General features: G+C 48.6%; 1 long non-coding RNA gene across 2 annotated transcripts; it reads left to right on the top strand.

The window, feature by feature from the left end:
- Positions 1–11,872: 11,872 nt before the first annotated feature.
- On the top strand, positions 11,873–17,640 carry LOC124248317 (uncharacterized). 2 transcript variants are annotated; one of them, XR_006890975.1, is made up of 4 exons: positions 11,874–12,576; positions 12,728–12,903; positions 14,614–14,688; positions 14,933–17,640. It is a non-coding gene; the product is annotated as an uncharacterized LOC124248317 (long non-coding RNA). The 2 variants fall into 2 exon arrangements; XR_006890974.1 differs by having other exon boundaries at positions 11,873–12,903.
- The last annotated feature ends 1,900 nt before the right edge of the window (positions 17,641–19,540 follow it).

The following is a 19,540-nucleotide window of genomic DNA, read 5'->3' as shown; positions in this document are numbered from 1 at the left end:
GCGCCGCGAACCTCTCCTCGGTGACCTCGCGGTGACAGCCCCGCGCCGCCCTTTGTGTCGGACTCACCCTCCGGCCCCGGACGGCCCGTTCTCGGCGACCCACCCGGCCTGGGGCCGCTGTCCCAGCCCTCCCTGCCCCCCGCCGGACTGTCCGGAGTGTGCGTGAGGGAGGCTGCCGCGGCCCGCGGTCTCCTCAGCATCCCGGACCCAGACCCGCCAGGTCCCCTCAGCGCCAGCCTAGGGGCGACGGCCCTCGGCGCCCCCGCCCTCGCTCGCTCACTTACTCGGGAGCGCCGGCGGCGGCGGCGGCGGCAGCAGCGGCAGCGGCAGCAGCGGGCGTGCGGGACCGTCAGCACTGAGCGCTGGGCGGCGGGCGGCGAGCGTCCTTCGGGACTGAACACGGCTGAGGTGGCGGCGGCTGACTGCGCGCGGCGCCCCCGGCGAGGGGCGGGCCCGGCGGGGGAGGGGCGGGCGCCGCGCCTCTCATTCATGCAGCGGGGGCGGGGTGAGGGACCCGGATGCCCGGGCAGCCCCCGCCCACCTCGCTCAGGGTTCCGCCGCTTCATAGTCTGCAGTGGGCAGGCGCGGCCCTCCTTGGCCGGGCCTGTTCTGCAGACTAAGGTACCGCGGAAAGATTGTCTCCCTTATTTGTTTAGTTTCTTTGCCTGTCCTATAAACATTTTTAAAAGTGAAAGCTTAGAACGCTGCCTCCTTCCTCGCATCCTGCCTACCAGTCACCAGGGGCACAGGGTTGGGCTCTGGCTTGCCCATTAGTTTAGCGGGGAGACGGTACACACCGCCTCCTTCCTCCGTCTGTCTCTCCTGTAGCGGGTCCTCTCAGCTGAGGGTTGAGCCCGCAACAGTGGGTGAGACCCAGAATCTGCCCAGATAGTGGAGAGAAGTGTGTGCAACACACAGTGCATTATATTATTTATTTACATCGACCTAGTCCTCTCAGCTCCCATTCCACAAGGCAGGCAAGAAAGTGACCTTGGTTTTGAGGGGGTAGGAGGAGGGCTCAGCCCTTCCTGCAATACCAAGGCCTAGGATCTATCTAATGCAGCTCCAAGGATCTAGAGAAGCCTCTCCTTTTGGGTTGTTAACCTAAAAATAAAGAGCCAAAATGAGAGGCAGAGAGGCGTTTATTTTGAGATCAAAGAATTGCAATTCAAGGAGCATAGATTCAGGTAGAAACTCAAATACTGTCCCGATAGGGAATAAATGTCAGGGGCTTTTAAAGGCAAAGAAGGGAAGTTTGCATTACAAAGAATGTTAATTGGGGTTGGTGGCAGAAAGCTAATCTGGGCTAAACTTAATTGATTGCTGAGGCTAGCTAGAGGGAGGCAGAAGTCCCTCCCTGGGACAAGTTGCAGCGTTCTCAGAATATTTGTATCTTGACTCAGTTCAAAAGTTTATGTTCTGCCCGATGAGGACGACATTCATAAGACCCATTTCCTTAATGGCCTCCTGGCTCAATTTTAAAGCCCTTAGACATGAGTGACTCCATTTTGTTGCACATTTCACAGGGTCTTAGGCAGGCAGTGTGTTCTGCTGAGACACCCTTCTGTTCCCACCCCCTTGGCTCTCCCACTCCTGGGCCACAGAAATGTTTGGCAATACTGGGAGTTTGCAGTGGGTCTCCCAGCTCTCCCCTGTGAGGCTCCTCAGCTGTGTGTGTGGGCACTGCAGCTCCGGGCTTGCAAAAATGATTGCCCAACTGTCCTTAAGTCCCTATGTCTCCCTCTGAGGTTCTCCTTCCTTCTCCTACCCTCAGGTCCCCTCACATAAAACATAAACAGCTCAGTGGCTTAATTTTGGAAAGCAAAAGTCATTGGGGAAAGTGCTGGCAGGCAAGTTCCTTCTGCTTTGGCAAACCATAAACCTCCAAGGCCGGGGGAACAAAAGACAGAAACATCAGTGAACATCTCAGGAAGTTATCTAATGGTCACAGTCCCCCGAGGTGAGAGATGGATGGAGGCAAAAGAAAGGGTATGGAAGACCCATTCTTCCCCCAGAGCTGCCTGTCAACTCCTATCCCCCTCCCACTCAACCCAGGAACCTGGGGGTCCCTGTCTTTGTTCCCTGCTAGCTCAATGGTAGGGATCGCTGGGAGGGCCTTCTCAACTCTGGTTTGCTGATAGCTCTCTAAGTCAGGCCTGCTCTTCCCTCCGCAGGGCTATTGCTGAAGTCTCAATCCCTTCCCAAGCAAATCTATTCTCATGATCTGCAGATGTCCCCATGTTACTGCCATTTTCTTTTTCTCTGCCCTATGTGGCTCTTTGACCCTTATTTTCCGGCTGTTTCCAGAGCAGCACCATTGTGTTTCACCCTCAGTGCCTGTGGGTTTGCTGTTCCCTCTACTAGGAAAGCAATACTTATCTAGCAACACTCAAAAGTCACTTTTTTTTTTTTTTATGATGTCTTCCTTCCTGCCCCCACCTCATTGAGAGACTTTCTTTTGGAATCCCCACCTGTCCCCTGTACCCACTTCCTTCAGCACCAGGCACACTTAGGGTTCCTACTCATTTGCGTATTTTCCTCCCTGACAAGAAGATGAGCCCTTTAACAATAGGAATGACATCTCCTTGAGACCTAGCAGGTGCCTGGTGCACAGTGGGCATACAGTGGTTGAGGAGGTGATTCTCCCCGGTGGGCCAGGGAGGCACCACAGCGGGGAGAAATGCTGAGCTCCCTTTGCCTTCTCCTCCCTTCTTGTGGTTTCCTTCCCCTGCCCAGTTTTTGGAAATCGGTTTTGTTTATTTGTTTGGAAAGCTTGGCTAGAAATTTGCTAGTCCAAACAGGCTGTAGGGTAAATGGTGGAGTGGCTCCAGCTTCATGTCCTTCATCCTCGAGAAAATTAGCAGAGGGAGAGAGAGGATGTAAGGATGTGAGGAGCAGGAGCCATGTTCAGTTGCTATTTCAGGGAGACTCATTCAAATTTTGTTGAGGCATCGCTTAGCTCAGCTGCCTTTTGGAGTCAGGGAGACAGTTTCCCCTTGGGACCGGCCAGCTGGAACTCGGCCTCACAGTTTCCACAACATGCATGGCAGGATCCTGTCCTTCTGTCCCCAGTAGTGGATTGTTCCTTGTTCCTCTTGGGGGAGAAGTCAGAGTTTCTGGTCTCCTGGTGTCTCCAGCTGGGGATTCATCTGCTAATCGGTGATCCTATCTGCCTAGTGATACAGAATGTTCTAGGATGCCCTCACCACTCCTAACCCCACCTCCTTCTCTAGTCAAGATGCATATGAGGTGTGGGTGCACTAAGAGAGGTCTGAGTAGGTTAAGTGGGTACCCCAAAACAGCAGGCATCTGGAACTTGAAGTAGTGACTTTCTCAGCTAACATGTTCCCTTATTCCATATGATGGGGGGAAGGGTGGGAAAAGACTTCACTGTTTAAGGGTTCTGAGGATGTCCCTCTTTCTGTCTATCTCCCCTACACCCAGTCCTTCTCATCTTCTTACATTCTAGTTTCTTTAAAGTATTTTCTGGGGCCGGCCCAGTGGCGCAACGGTGAAGTGCGCACGTTCCGCTTCACTGGCCCAAGGTTTGCCGGTCCGGATCCCAGGTGCGGACATGGCGACGCTTGGCAAGCCATGCTGTGGTAGGCGTCCCACATATAAAGTAGAGGAAAATGGGCATGGATGTTAGATCAGGGCCAGTCTTCCTTAGCGAAAAGAGGAGGATTGGCAGCAGTTAGCTCAGGGCTAATCTTCCTTTAAAAAAAAAGAAAAAGCATTTTCCTCATCTCCAATCCATTTCTCAGAAAACTCTGCACCTACCCATATGGTCAGAAGTCCTTTAAGACTCCTCCATCTTCTGAAAAAGAAATGACATCTAATTTTAAATCGAATGTTTGTGACTAATTTTGGAACAGCAGCTTTCTGGATGGTAGCTGTAGTGGGAACGGGCTGGTTTTAGTCATCTTGGATCTGTTTGTTGAATGACTGCTTGGCTGATAAAGGCAAAAATCAGTCTTTCAAAGAGAAGCTGGAAATCCAAGATTGTCCACAGCCCAGCCCCTCTGTCCATCCTCCCCACCTGGTGGGGCTTATCCATCTGTTGGGTGGTAGGAACTATCCCAGAAAAACATCCCTCATATTGGCTAATCACTTGACTGCTTAATTATCTAGAGCTCTGAACGAGCCCTTCAAGGAGTGCCACTATTTCTGTAAGAAACTGAGGTGTGTGCTACCGTGTTCCCTGAGCCCCTTCATCAGAGAATTCCAGAGTCTTCTGCTGATCTCCTCCTGCTAGAACCCTCCCGATGGTCCTCCCCTCTTCACAGCCCATGTGGACCTCTAGCTGGAGGGTGACTCTGCCTTTGGATGGACAGAACTGCTTCTCAATTCAGGATGAGTATGCATGAGTGTGAAACAGCACAAGTGGGGAGGAAATGTGGGTTCCTATGTGTGCGGTAGCTTTGGGTCAGGCTGTGTAGGAGTTCTGTTTCCCCAGCCACCAACGATCCATGTTGCCTTTCTGCCATACATAGGCCCAATCACCCAAACAGAACTCAGAGCTCTTGAAAATATAAATGTGCTCAGCATCCCATGGGGGAGCTTCCTAGCTGAGACCAGTCACAGATGGAGGAAGTGGAGGCAAAATTTCCCAGGGGTGGTGCAGCCTGTTGACTCCCTTCTGGGTTGGAGGACACCTGTTTTAGTGTGGATTCCCCCAAGAGCAGACTCTGAGATGAGGGCTGCAATGCAGGTAATTTACTTCAGAGGTGAGCCCAGGAAATAGGAATAAAGAAATGGGGAAAGCAAGATACGGAAGGGAGAAGGTCGAGAAGCCAATACTAAGATGTGTTGAAGGACTAGTAACTGCCATGGGCAACTGGGGCTCCATGCTGCTGGGAACCCACTGAGAAACTTTGTGGAACAGCCTCAACACTGTCCTCCCAAATGATGAGGAGGCTGGAGTATTTATCCACTGACTTCCACCCCCCTGTTGCTTACAGGTGACCATCAGGGAACTTTCAAGTTATGTCTGTGCAGCAAAGCCAGCTGCGTAGCTCAGGTCCTCCTGTCTTTACCACTACTACCCATTAGAATACCCCAACACCACAATTCCTGCCCCTCCTGAGTTCTCCCACCCAACTGTGTTGCGGCCTTTTCTCTTTGCTGGGTTCTTAGGTCTGAGCTTGAAAGAGGAAGTGAAGCGGGCTGATATCTTTGCCCACAACCCGTTCTAGGAAAAAGGAACTATGGTGGTTTACTTCTTCCCCCATTTCAACCTATCCAATCTACCTAAACAGCTCTCAACCACCTTCACCTCATCCCAAAGCAAGGGACAGGAAAGAGGGCGAGGGCAAGGAAGTAGGCAGGCTTTCTGGAATGACTTCTGGTGTCAGAGAGTCATACAAGCAGAGCTAGAAGGGTGAGCTCTCTCATTAGAAAGATGAGACTCAGTATCTTTTGCTTCTCCTGCTACTTGCGGCACCTGCGCTAGACAGGCTTCCCTGATTTATCTTGGCTTTCCGCTGTTCTAACCCACTTGATCGTAATCAGGACTCAGCCCTTTATACCCTCGGAGGCAGGTGAAGGCCGTGACTCGGGGAAGAAGCTTGAACTCTGTAGGGGAGACACAGCTTCCATCACAGGCCTCTGGCTCCCTTCCCTGGAGTTCTCGCTTGCCTGTCTGTCATCCACAGGGACTCACAGGAGGGGCATGCTGGGAGGAAATGTCTTAATATCACCAGAGGTTTTTTTTCCCCTAGGTTAAGATGGTTTCCTTTTGCTCCCACATTTCCTCTTTCTCCCTCCTGAAACCCATGAAAACAACTATAAAGGAGTTGTTTTCTAAAAAGACACAAACTCATGAGGGCAGAAACGACAGAAGAAGAGACATTAGCAAAAAGAATTTTGGAAGCTAGAAGACAGATGGATGAGTGGTAATTGACTTAGCAGCCCGAAGAAAGCTGAAACCCAGGGAAAGCTAAGAACAGCCCTATTTTCATGGCAAAATCCTAAAAAAAAAAAAAAGGAATTGGCAGTCAGATAGCTCTGGAATGGAGCAAGCCAAAATCAGGAGAACTGGGTGAAAGGTGACTGGGAAAAAGTTAAAGTCCTAGTTCCCCTCTCCTACCCTCCACGCTGCAGGGCCCTCTCCAAGCAGGCAGAGGACTGAAGATTCAGTCTCTGGAGAGGGTTAAACAGAGGGTCTCTGAAGTGTGGGCACCAGGCACGGCTGAGAACAAAGGTTTCATGTGAACAACAGGAGCATTAAGTGAATATTTACTCACTGCAGGCTGAGATCATCGGCTTTCTTTTCTGCTCACTTCCCAAATCACTGGCAGCCACGCTCCAGCCCCCTTTTCTGGGATTTCTGACCAGCCAAAAAGGAAAGAACTCAGAATGCTGGCATTGGAGTTTCCAACAAATGATCACCTCCGTCTCCAACAGTGAGTCTCTGAGTTGACAAGCCCAACTCTTGCGCTCAGGGCTTTCAAGAAGCTTTTCAGGCCTTTACTCTAAGAGCAGACAGCGAAAGGTCACGTCTTAGGTTCCCTAGAAACAGAAGCTGAGATGGGAATTCCAGTGCATGTGATTTATTGAGAGTGGGCTCTCAGGAGAAGCCTCCCCCACTTCCCCACATCTCACCTCCTGCAGAAGCAGCAGGGGAAGGAGCTGAGTAAGGATGTGGTCTCAGCTGAAGTCTAGCCTCAGTCTGATCCCATAGGGAACCTGGGAGTGTGAACTGCATCATAGAGTTGATCTCAACTTGAAGCAAGAGGGCTGGTTTGTATCCACATACTAATCAATTGTTGACTGTGGGCTGCCAGAGAGGAGACCTTAACCTCCTGGCAAGACAGCTCCTGGCTGAGGTCAATTGTCTAGAGAAAGAGGGCAGCTCTGATCCATTAACAACGAACATTCACAGGAGCTGAGAGTATGGGCAGGACACTAGTAACATTTGCCACAGAATACCAGATAGCTGAGGAAAACTGCTAACATGGAAGACAGAGAACAAATAATGAAAACAAATCAAAGCACACAAGCAAACTAACAATAAAAATAAACAGAAAGAAGCAAATTGGAAGAAAGCAAGACTTATTCTCAAGAATAAGAGAGGATATTACACCCATGAAACAAAAATAGGATGCTATTTTAAAAGACAGGAAACAAAAATAAGCTTTTAAAACAAACAAACATAATAGAAGAAATGAAAAACTCATTAGATAATTTGGGAAATAAAGTCTGAGTTATCTCCCGGAAAATAGATCCAAGAGACAAAACAATGAAAAATAGGAAAGAAGAGAAGGACATAGGAGGAACAGTCCAGAAAGTTTAACATCTGAATAACAGGCATTCTAGAAAGAGAGGGGAGGAAATCATTAATGAGATGATTCAAGAAAAATTTCTCAAACTGAAAAAACATAAATTTCCAGGTTGAAAGGGCCCACAATGTGCCTAGTTCAATGGGTAAAAGTAGGCCCAACCAAGGTACATACTTGTGAGATTTCAGAACCCTGGGGACAAAGAGAAGATTCCACAAGCTTGAATTAAAAAAAGAGTCATATACCAAGTCTCAAGAATCTGAATGGCTTCAGACTTCTCTTCACTGGAACTGTTCCAGCAACACTGGAAGGTAGAATACCAGAGTAATATCTTCAAAATTCTAAAGGAAAGTTGTTTCGAATCTAGAATTCTATATCCAGCCAAACTATCAATCCAGAAACAAATGGAATAAAGACGATTGCAGATTTGCACAATCTTGTGCTTCCTTTTCTAGAAAGTAACTGAAGGATGTACTCTACCAAACTGAAGGAGTAAACCAAAGAGAAAGACACAGGATACAGGAATCAAGGGATCCAATACAGAGGTGAGGTCTGGGGAATCCCCATGACGCTGGTATAGTGTAAACCAAGGAGGACTGGAGCAGAGAGACTCAAGACACAGACATGTTAAGGATCGTCATTACCAAGATGACCATTGCCATTGTACCATCTTTATAACCAGTTTTTCTTAGAGGCACAGACTTTGAGATAAATTGGCTGAAAGAGATTCCATTTGTTGTTGGAAAGAGCACTAGCCTAATAGCATTGAGGCTTGGCTTCCAGTTCTGGCTTTGTCTTGAAGTAGCTCTGGGACCTGGGCAAGTCTCTTTTCCTCTCTGGACCTTAGGATCATCCTCTGTGAACATCAAGGATGGGCTAAGTGAATTCCACATATCTTTAAGGCTGTCTTTTCTAGAATGTCTTGTAAGTGGAATCATGCAGTATGAAGCCTGACTTCTTTCATTTTAGCACAAAGCATTTGGTTTGACACAGTGATCAGCAATTACCACTGATCTTGTTTTCAGCTCCCCTCCAAAGCACATTCTGAGACAAAAATTCAAGTGCAAGTAGTTGATGTGGGAGGTGATCCCAGGAAGCACTTGTTAGGGGAATGAAGAAGTGAGACAGGGAAAGGAAGGAAGCCATTACAGGGTGTGTTATCAACTGACACGCCACTGTGAGCAACAACCTCCATCCTATTGGGACTATAGGATCCAGTGCAGAACACACACTTCAGAGCTATCTGGCCCAAAGGGTGAGGTTACTGGGATATTTATCCACCAATTCTATGTTTGTCATTGGTTGAGGGTTGCTTCTGGGGGCCTTAACTCTCCAGCACTTCTGACTTGCCCAGTACGTGGACTGAGCATGTTCCTGTGGCCAGAAAAGAAAAGTCCTCAGGCAGAAAGTTACAGGTGTTCACAGTAAGCAGCTTTTGGTGTGCAGAGGTGAGTGCTAAGGGAGGTGTGTGGGGTGCCGGCAGCATCAGCTACACCCTGCCCTTCCAAGGAGAGAGTGAATCCTTCATATACCACAAAACAGCTGCAGAAGGAGCCTTGGGGGCTTTTGGGGTGGGGCCTGAGAAGACAGCCAGGACAATGAACCCAGGGCCCCATTGGAAGAATTCTAAGGTTGGGGACTCTTTGCCGTGAAAGTAGGAGGGGTCTCTGTAGTTTTACTTTGCATTTCCCTAATGCCCAATGATGTGGAACATTTTTTTCATGTGCTTATTTGCGTCTGTAGATCCCCTTTGGTGACATGATTGGTCAGATCTTTTGCCCATTTTTTAACTGGATTATTTGTAGGGTTTTTGTTGGTTTTGTTTTTTTACTGTTGAGTCTTGAGGGTTCTTTAGATATTCTAGATACTAGTCTTTTGTTGGATTTGTGGTTTGAAAATGTTTTCTCCCAGTTTTTGGCTTTTCTTTTTATCCTCTTAAAGGGTCTTTCACAGAGCAAAAGTTTTTATTTTGAAGAAGTCCAATTCATCAAATTTTCCTTTTATGGATTGTGCTTTTGCTCTTAAGTTTAAGAACACTTTACCTAGCCATAGATCCTGAAGATTTTCTCCTATCACGGTGCCCAAAGTCAAGGGTCCAGAATAAAGGGGCTGTGAATTGGCAACACTTGTCCAGAGGAAGCCAGCACTGTGAACCAGGGGAAGGTGGCAGAAAGGGCTGATATAAAATGGAGAAATACACCAAGGAAGACATTTTCAGTGGTTATACATATATATAATATATATAAAAAATTATATATATATGTAATGTGTGTATGTACATGTGTATGTGGGTATACATGTGTTTGTGTGTATGTACATGCGTGTAAGTACATGTCTGTGTGTGTATGCGCACATGTGCCTAGGGGGAGGGAAGTGGAGGAAGGGAGATGAACACAACAGTAGCAGGGGCCTGGAAGGAACAAGAACAGTAGGAGGAGACAGGTAGGGTGGGTCTACTTCTGAGGAAGTGGCCCCATCTGAGGCGGAGCTGCAGAGAGTGGTTGGAGCCCATGGATTTTACAGAGAGAAGTTTTAAAGGCTGCCAAGAATGTGCACATGAGGTAAAAATACAGGAAGGGAGTGTGGCCTGGAGCTCCAGGCCAGTCAGAGGGTGGGCGGAGCCTTCCTATGGTGTCCACAAGTGCAGAGAGGGAGGAAAAGACAGGGCTCTGAGACTAGGGAGGGGAAAAAGAAAGAGAAACTAGGTTTGTTATGGGAAGTTGGGCTGTGGTTTCATATTTGGAAGTGCCTGTGTGTGATGTGTGTTAAGTGTTGGGTTTGGTAACAGGTTGAGGAAGAACTAGAAATTTGCAACTTCTGTAAAGTCTTTTGTTCCCTATTAAAAACCCTCTGTGCATATCAAATGAGATTAATCCATGAATTCATGTAATAAACACTGAGCTGCTACCAAGTCCTGGGCAATGTTGTTTGCACTGGAGATACAAACAGTGAACAAATGAGGTGAGTGAATGGACTCAGGGAGTCAGAGGCATGATAGAAAGGGAAAGAGAAAGTATGAAGGAGGAGGGAGCGGGCGAGTGGATGACAGAGGCAGAACAGGCTTTTCTCTGCAGTGGATGATGTGAGGTTTTCAGTATTCTTGTCACCTGCCAGGGGAGGCTTGTCCAGCTCCCACCCTCCAGCCACCTGGCCTGAGAAGCAGCTTTGAAGCATATGTTCTCCACTCTCCTCCTGCTTGGAGCCCTCCCCTCTTTCCTTCCTTCCTCTTCCTCTCCCCAGGTCTTCCTTCACCCTAGAGCTTGGGAGGACCAAGGCTGGAGCAGACAGTGACTGTGGCTTTCTTCTCTTGCTTCCATCTTTTCTTCCTTGCCTTTGGACCCAATTCAAAAAACAAAGATGAATAGAAACCTACTCTGGGCCTGGAATCATGCAGGAGATATAAGATGAGCGACTTTGTGACTAAAGGCAATTCTCCAGCAAGGGGGCATCTAGGAGCCATTAGCAGCCGATACACATAGCAGCTGGGCAAGGGGAGTGCCCGCTAGTGAAGGGGATCTATGTGAGGCACCAACAGCACCCATAAGAGCAAGGAAGTGGAATAGCAGATAATCTCACCCCCTGCTCAAAGGAGTGCAAATTGGTATGACTTTGGAGAGCAATTTGGTAATATCTGATAGAGTGGAAGACGCACATGCCCTATAACCAGCAATTCCACTTCCAGCCATAAACCCTAGAGAAACGTTTGCACGTCCACAAGGAGATGAGTACAAGAATGTTTGTTGCAGCATAGCTTGAAATAGCAAAAATTAAAAAAAAATGAAATGTCCATCTCACAAGAAGTTGGATACAGTCACACAATGTAGTAGGTAAAATGAAGAAGAGTTATAAGTATCATCAGAATGAAAAAACATGCTACAGAATGATATGTATAATGTTGGTATTTATATAGTTTAAAAACATGCAAAATAATATGATGTAGTATTTACACATGTATATATATATGTGTATATATATATATATATATATATGCTTGGGAACGCTAATACTCAGTGTGAGAGTCAATATAGGGTAGAGGGACTTGCAGCCAGATTGCTTGGATATGCGTCCTAGTTCCATCTCTTGCTAGTTATGTAATCTTGGAAAAGTTAATAACCTCTGCAGGTCTCCCTTTTATGTGTAAAATGATAAATAATTGTTTTAGTGAGCAATTGCTGCTCTAATGCTGTGTAACAAACAACCCCTCAGCCCCGTGCTTTACAACCATAAATATTTATTTTTCATTCATAAGTCTATCAGTTGGCTATGGCTCTGCTGGGCTTGGCTCCAGGCTGTGGCTTGGGTTCAGGTCTGCTCCACTAGTCTCCCCCAGCAACTATCCAGGATGTGTTCTTTCCATGGCAAAGGTCACAAGCAGAAGAGAGGCAACTGAAAACACATGATGCCTTGTTAAGTCTTTGGCTCGGAACTGGCGTGTTGTTTCCACCCACATTCCGTTCGCCAGAGCAAGTCACAAGGCTGAAATGAGTGGTGTGGGGGAAGCTCACTCCACCCACAGAGAAGCAGAGCAAAGACACAGGGAGAAGGAAGAACTGTGAGCAAATAATAGCACAGTGGTGCCTACTCCCTGCAGTTGTTTGGAGGATTAAATAAGTTAATATACATAAAGGGCTTAGGGCAAGGCCTGGCAAATAGTAGGAGCTATATTTTTATTAATCAGGAGAACAACAAACTCTGGGAGAAAGGAGGGATTTAACTCTGTCAAATTTCCTTCCTTTTTTTTTAGCGATAATAAATAAAAAGAGGGAAAGTGTTTGTTTTCAGGAGATAGCTTTTGAGATGGGTAGGAAGTGGCTAGTTCCAGAGGGCGTTGTTGGCGAGGGACAGACATTCCCAGCGGGTGGACGTGTGAAGTCTTGGGAGTGAACGAACTTATTCTGGGCGAGAGTCTTGCAGAGAGAGGAGGGCTGCAGACAGGACCTCAGAGAGCACTGGCATTTAGGCAACAGAAGGATGAAAGACTCGATTGTAGACTCCAGGAGGCAGCGACTGTGTGGTCTTGCTCATCTCAGGTTTCCCAGCATCGTGCCTGGCGTGTGATAAATGCTCCTGAGGTGCGTGGGGAAGGAAGGAAGAAGCAGTGAAGGAGACAGAGGTCAGAGAGAATCAAAGAAAACTGAGGGACAATCACCCTGAAAGCTGGAGGAGGAGATTGTTAAAGGGGGGTGGACAGCTACCTTGTGAACTGGTCTGCATTGGCCACTCTCCCACTCTGGATCCAGCCTTGCTGTCTGGGTGTGGCATTCCAGGATAGATGGGACAGACTCTATTTCATTTGGTAGGTTTTGCCTCAGCTCCAGCTTCCAAGCAGCAGGAGCTGAAAGGCCCTGTCCCCTCGTGTCCATCTGTCTATCTCTTCATTCCACCACCCCCTTCTCTCCCTTTTCCCCTTGGCTTCAGTGGACTCCTCCGTCATGTCTCCTCTCCAGCATCCCTCCTCCTCAGGTCCCCACTGCGAGAAGGAACGTGCAGAGGCCCAGATGGGAAGGAGGCCTGGGACAGCTGAGGCTCTCTGGGACCTGGACCTCTTTGTTGCTCCTGCTTTGGCCTGAAAAGCTCCCCTGAGCCTTCAGGAAGGGCATGCAGCCAAAGGCCCATCGAGAAGGTAGACTCATTTCCTTATAAATTATGTGGTTATGAGGGCGGGAGTTTCACATGTGGCTTTTTGCATAATCGGGTTATCAGGTAGTTAGCCCATTAGAGGGCTCATAAATTGTCCAGCTGCTCTGACTCACAGCATGAGGCACCTGTGTGGTGAGCCAGAAGGATGGAGCTCTCAGGAGGAACCTGTTTGGTGGCCTGCCTATGTGGTGTCAGGTGGAGATACATTTTGCATCCTAAGTGTCACAAAAACCTGAGCTTTAGAATCAGTCTGAGTTCAAGTCTTGGCCCCACCACTTGCTGGCTGTGTGACGTTGGGCAAGTAACTAACCCTCCCTGAGCCTTTGTTTCCGTGTTAAGGCAATGTTGATGGTTTTAAGGTGGAGGATTGGCCTGGGAAGTCCAGCTGGCTGCTCCAACAGATCCCTGAGGAGGTCAGTGTGTGGGTGTGGCCACCAATTCCTGGAATCCAATCCTTGGATTTCCCTCAGCAGTGTAGTGCTTGGCACTTTGACAAACCGTTGGGCAGGATCTGCTAAACTCGCTGTACTGGTTTCCTAGGACTGCAGTAACGAAGTGCCACAAACGAGGTAGCTTAAAACAACAGGAATTTATTCTCGTACAGTTCTGGAAGCTAGAAGTCAGAAATGAGGGTGTCAGCAGGGCCATGCTTTCTCCAAGGCTCGAGGATGTGTCCTCCTGGGGGGGTCACCATTGCCCCCTATCTAAGGGGCTCACTTTTCTGTGGAGGCTGGGGGCAGAGCACAAGAACACATTTGTCAGTCCTAATGATATCGGGAGCCCTCACTGCAGGAAGAAAGGGGGGAACATTATGGAGCCTAAGCTAATTGGGAAGGATATTTGGGGGTCCTCACATCCTCTCCTGGCCCCTTAAGATGGCCCTGGATCCTCAGCATCCTGGTGTGCTCCCCAGGAGTGGGCAGGAGCAGTGAGCTCTGCCAAGTGCTGCCCCTTCTGGATCTCCCTCTCCCTGTCCCAGGGGCTCGCCACTCCGCCATGTCCCACCACCTTAGACAGGGCTGGTGGGGACTGGTGGGAGATGCCTGAGGAGCGGGGTGCCTGCCTGAAGGGGCTGCTTGAGGAGCTGACTTAGTGGATGCCAGGCAGGCTGGGAGAGTGGGGCTGTCTCGATTCCCAAGAATTCAGCTTCAGAACAGGTGGGGATTAAGAGTGTCATGAACTTGGTGCATGGGGACATGCCCCTGGGACAATGCCACTGAGCTGACCTCCTCCTTTCCTTTCTGTATTAGTCAGAGTTCTCCAGATAAACAGAACCAATAGGATATGTGTGTGTGTGTGTGTGTGTGTGTGTGTGTGTGAGAGAGAGAGAGATTTATTTTAAGGAATCAGCTCATACAGTTATGGAGGCTGGTAAGTTCAAAATCTATAGAGTGGGCCACCAGGCTGCAGTTAAAGTCCAAAGGCTATTGGCTGGCATAATTTCCTCTTACTCAAAGGAGGGTCAACCTTTTGTTCTATTCAGGCCTTCACCTGATTGAATGAGGCCCATTCACATTATGGAGAGCAATCTGCTTTACTCAAAGCCCACTGATTTGAATGTTAATCGCATCCAAAAGCACCCTCACAGAAATATCCAGAATAATGTCTGACCAAATATCTGGGCACCCCATGACTCAGCTAAAGTGACACACAAAATTAACCTCTGTACTAAAATGACTTTAACCATCCACAGGAATGGTAGCTCCCAGTCACTGAGGACTTACCTTGTGTTGGAGGCCTTGTGTGTACTTCCCAACACACCTGTATGGTAAGTGTTATGCTTGTTTCACAGATGTGTCAACTGGATCTTGCCCAACGTGACAGCCAATGTTGACGCCCCACCTAGATCTCTTTTTCCAGCCAGTGAGCTCTCCCCTAGGTGCTCCAGTGCTATATAGTTCAAAGCTTGCATCTGAGACCTTCTCTGGAGGATTGCCTGTGGCTGACACCCTTGTCCGGAACCTCTTGGGAACTTGCATCCCCTTTCCCTTCCCCCACCCCCTATTTTCTAGGTGTGGACGATGACTGATTGACACAGGGGGACAAAGCCTGGCCTGCTTACCTCAAGGGGGGACAACTCTGGACCATTCACCCCCCAGAGTTCCCCATGGGATCAGGCTGAGGTTAGACTCTGCTCAGACTCCATCCTTGTGGAGCATCTTCCCCGCCCTGTCCTGCTTCCCTCCTTCCCCTTCTCCTGAGATCATTTCCTCAGTAAACATGTGCTCAAGAATCCTCGTCTCAGGCTCTGATTCTAGAGTATGGGATGAGGAATTTAAAGCCGGGTCTAGCTGATTTCAAAGTTGGCCTGTTGAAACCCCGTGTTGTCCATAGCTGAGAGTGGTGAGCTGGCAGGTGTGAACGCATTCTTGGGGGAAGGGGGTCTTGGCTAAGGAGAGGAGAGAGTCCCAGCCTTTAGGAAGGTCTTGGTGGCTTTATTACTCCTTCCTTCACTTGCTCCCGCCTTGCTGCTGTCTCATTCCACAAAACACGGCAGCAGCAACAAGCTACTCAGTTAGGTACCTCCCCAGGGGCAGGGAGAGGCAAGTTGGCGGCTACACTTGTGGATGTGGGGACTGTGGGTCTGTAAGTCCCATCCCCAAGGCTTCTCAGAGCGGAGAGTTAGTTACATCTTTCAGGAGCAGGAGGCCAGATGTGCTGCTACAGGAATGGACTCGAAGTCCTGAGCAGCTCTTTGAGAGAGAGCATGAGCTAAAACCCGGCAGGGAGGCTGCCTGGTGAGCAGGCTTCAGGCCTAGGCTGTGGTCCGAGGCCCCCATTCGCAGCCCCCTGCCTGTGGGAGTGTTGAGTCATCACCCTGGGAAGGCCTCTGTTGGATTTTTCCATAACTGGGAGGTTTAGAAATGCCCCAGTCACACCTGCTCCAGTTAGAATTTTGCCTCCAGCTTTCCCAGGAGGCACCCAGCCCTTTCAGAGACAGCTGCTTAATTAAGGACAGCAAATAAGTGAGAGCTGGTGCTCCCAGGTGGAGCTGAGGGAATCTGGACCCCCCCCAGAGGGTGGAGCCACCGCCTGGCAGAGGAATTGCTAGGGGTGGCTGTGGGATGGGGGAAGGGCTCCTTGCTGGCCCCCAAAGAGCCTTCTACTCCACCTGGCTGGAGACGCAACAGACCACAAAGGACATGGTGCCAGTAGGCAGAAGGCTTCTTATCATAACAAAAAGAAGAGTGCTGGGCTTTTTGGTTAAAAACCTTTACTACTGACTTCCCTATGAAAGGATATAGTGTGGGGGCTTCGGTGTCAGATAGACCTGATTACAAACCTCTGTGCTATCCTTGTAAATTCTGTCATGCTGGAAAAGTCACTTAATATTTCAGAACCTCAGTTTCCTCATCCAGAAAATGGGCAACCATGCTCAGCACGTAGGCTTGCTGTCTGGGATGTGGCAAGTCGGATGAAGAAGTAGCTCAGCAAGAGGCAGAGAGAACCTTGGTGGGCTAGGAATGCGAAAGAAAAAGGCAGGCAGCTTCACTATGAAGGAGCTAATTTACTTCTAGAGCCAGAGTGGTTGACGTAAGGCCACTGCTCACCCATTCCAATGCTCAAGGCAGACATCACTGATTATGTCTGCCTATTCTAAGCCCGGATAAAGTCTCTAGGAAGCTTCTATTGGTTAATCAGAGGTGGCAGTCGAGATGAAACCTATGTGTTATCCCTGCCCTTATGTCAGGATGGCCTTGATAGCTACCATGGAGGAGTCTCTGAATATGTGAGGAGGGATTTAAAGGAGAGAAAGTTTGCCTTTTAGGTGTCTTCTAGCTTGAATGCCTCGGGATGGAGGCGGTTTCTGATTGAGCAGCCCAAAAGTTCCATCATTTTCAGGCAGCTTGAGCTATTGAGCAGAGGTCAGGCTTGGTGTGGACCTTCCAGATGACCACCAGCTTGGCAGGGCCGGCCTCACCAAAGATGAACTCTTAGGCTGCTTGCCCCCAGGAGCAGACCCTGAGACAAGGATTCCAGCGCAAGTAGCTTATGTGTGAATTGATCCCAAGACCTCTGGTAGGAGATTCAGAAAGTGAGACAGGAAAGAGAAGGAAGCCAATGTAAAGTGCATTTCAAAATAGGTTATCACTGTGGACGACTGGAGTTTAATCCTGCTGAGGAAGTCTGAGACAATGCAGAACACGCATCTGAGTTATGACATCTGAGGGGCAAGGGAGCTGAGGTTTTTATACACCAACTCCCATCAGTCATTTGTTGAGGGCTACTGGGGTAGGATGTTAACTCCTTGGTTACAGATGGTTAGAATGGGCCGGAGAAAGCTTTCAGGAAAAAGTCACAGGTACTGGCAGCTGGGAGTGGTAAAAGTCCAAAGCGGTATCTGCCATCCATGTGGTCCTCAAATCCGCAGGAGCCCAAGTGAGTCTGTTCACTGAAAATCAGAGCAGCCTAACTTTTGCCAGTGTGGGGTTCTCTTTAAAATGCCACACTGTGTCTCATTCTGCGCCACCCTTAGGGGCATAGAACACATAGTCCCTGTTCTGGACTATGTACAACCCTAATGATTAAAATATTAAACATTTATTTCATACTTACTATAGATCAGGTGCTCTGGTAATTGCTTTATAAGCATGGTCTAATTTAATTTTCATATCAACCCTGTGAAATAGGTGCTATTATTATCTCCAAAGTTCAAAGAGGTGAAGTAGCTTGCCCAAAGTCGCACAGACAGTGTAATGGACTGAATGTTTGTGTAACTCCAAAATTCATATGTTAAAACCCTGACCTTGGGGCCGGCCTGGTGGCGCAGTGCTTAAGTGTGCATGTTCTGCTTCTCGGCTGCCTGGGGTTCGCCGGTTCGGATCCCGGGTGCAGGCATGGCACCGCTTGGCAAAAGCCATGCTGTGGTAGGCGTCCCATGTATAAAGTAGAGGAAGATGGGCACGGATGTTAGCTCAGGGCCAGTCTTCCTCAGCAAAAAGAGGAGGATTGGCAGCAGATGTTAGCTCAGGGCTAATCTTCCTTAGCAAAAAGAGGAGGATTGGCAGTAGACAGCTCAGGGCTAATCTTCCTCAAATAAATAAATAAATAAAATAAAACCCTGACTTCGTATGTAAAGGTGTTAAGAGGTGGGGTCTTTGGAAGGTAATTAGGTCATGAGGGTGGAGCCCTCATGGATGGGATTAGTGCCCTTATAAGAAGAGAAACAAGAGAAATTGCTTTCTCTATCTGCTCTCTGCTATGTGAGGATACAACAAGAAGACGGCCATCTGCAAACCAAGAAGCGGTTCACCAGACACTGAATCTGTCAGCACTTTGATCTTGGACTTACCAGCCTCCAGAACTGTGAGAAATAAACATATAACATTTGTTGTTTAAACTACCCTGTCTATGGTAATTTGTCATAACAGCCTAAACTAAGATCATACCCAGATGTGTCTGCTGTCACTGCCCTCTCTCATAACCATCGCACACATTGCTAATTCATCACCAAACTCTTGCAGACAAGGCCTTGTAGGCCCTCTCAAGAGAATGAAAGCTCTAGTTAGTCCCTGTGACATAACAGGCGTAATCCCTGAATAATCTCCGAGAAGCACTTAGCATGAGACCTCGCACAAAGTAAGTGCACAATAGATGGAAGCTGTTAATATCATTACTGTTGCTTCTTAGAGATGACACCCAATGGCCAAACCTGCCCTGACCCTAAGAGAGAGAGGCTTTGGCAGATTCATTCCTCTGGGGCAGTGATAAAGAGCTGGAAGTAGAGAGAAAGAGCTGTGGAAGCATAGAAGTTGGGGTAATTTGGGAGGGGGCCAGTTTTGGAGTGTGGGGTTCTACCAGGAGGGGGCCCTGAGTGATGTGAGTCAGGAGTGTTGGTGGGAGCTTGGTGCCCAGGAGAAGCCAGTAAGGGAGGAGAGAGGGTGAGAGTTGCTAAAATTGTCCCCTGTTTCTCATCCTCTGCTGGTGGGTCCTTGTCACCAGAAAGGGCATGTTTAGCCTCACACTCCTCCTCATTTGACCTTTCTGCCTCATCTTTCCTTCTGGTCCCCACTCAGGATCAGAGATGAGGACTGACCTCCAGGGCTCCCAGCAGCTTGTCCCCATGTTTCACTCTGGTCTGGACTGTCGTGGGGAGGGGCTCCTGTAGAAAAAAGAGTCAGAGGCTATCCTCAAAGCAGCCAGTGAGTGGTTGAGGAATTTGCTTGAAAACCTGCGGTTTGGCAGATTCTATGCCTGGATAGCCATTGTTCTAGGTAGCAGAGTGGTCACAAAAAGGGCCCCAATTCTCCACCCCTTCCTGAATCCACATTCTCTACAATGTGATCCATAGCTCCTTCCATTGAGAGGTAGAGTCTGTTTCTCCACTTCCTGAATCTGGTCTGGACTTGTGACTTGCTTTGGTCAATGGAAGCTGGGGAAGTGATGTTGAGTCCTTTCTGGGCCTAGGCCTCAAAGGGCCTTGGGTACTTCTTCTTGTTCTCTTGAATGCTACCATGACCATGTGAACAAGCTCAGACTAGCTAGAGGATGAGGGACCACACTGGAGCAGAGACAAGCTTCCTACCTGAGGCCATCTTACACTAGCCACTAGCTGGTGCTCAAATATGTCAGAGAGCCCAGCCAAGATTAGCAAAGACATCTACTGACCTGTAGCTGAC

The sequence above is a fragment of the Equus quagga genome, chromosome 12 (assembly GCF_021613505.1).
Source record: "Equus quagga isolate Etosha38 chromosome 12, UCLA_HA_Equagga_1.0, whole genome shotgun sequence".
NCBI lineage: Eukaryota > Metazoa > Chordata > Mammalia > Perissodactyla > Equidae > Equus > Equus quagga.
Note: the sequence above shows the minus strand (reverse complement) of the source record. Positions and strands in the feature narration are given on the sequence as shown.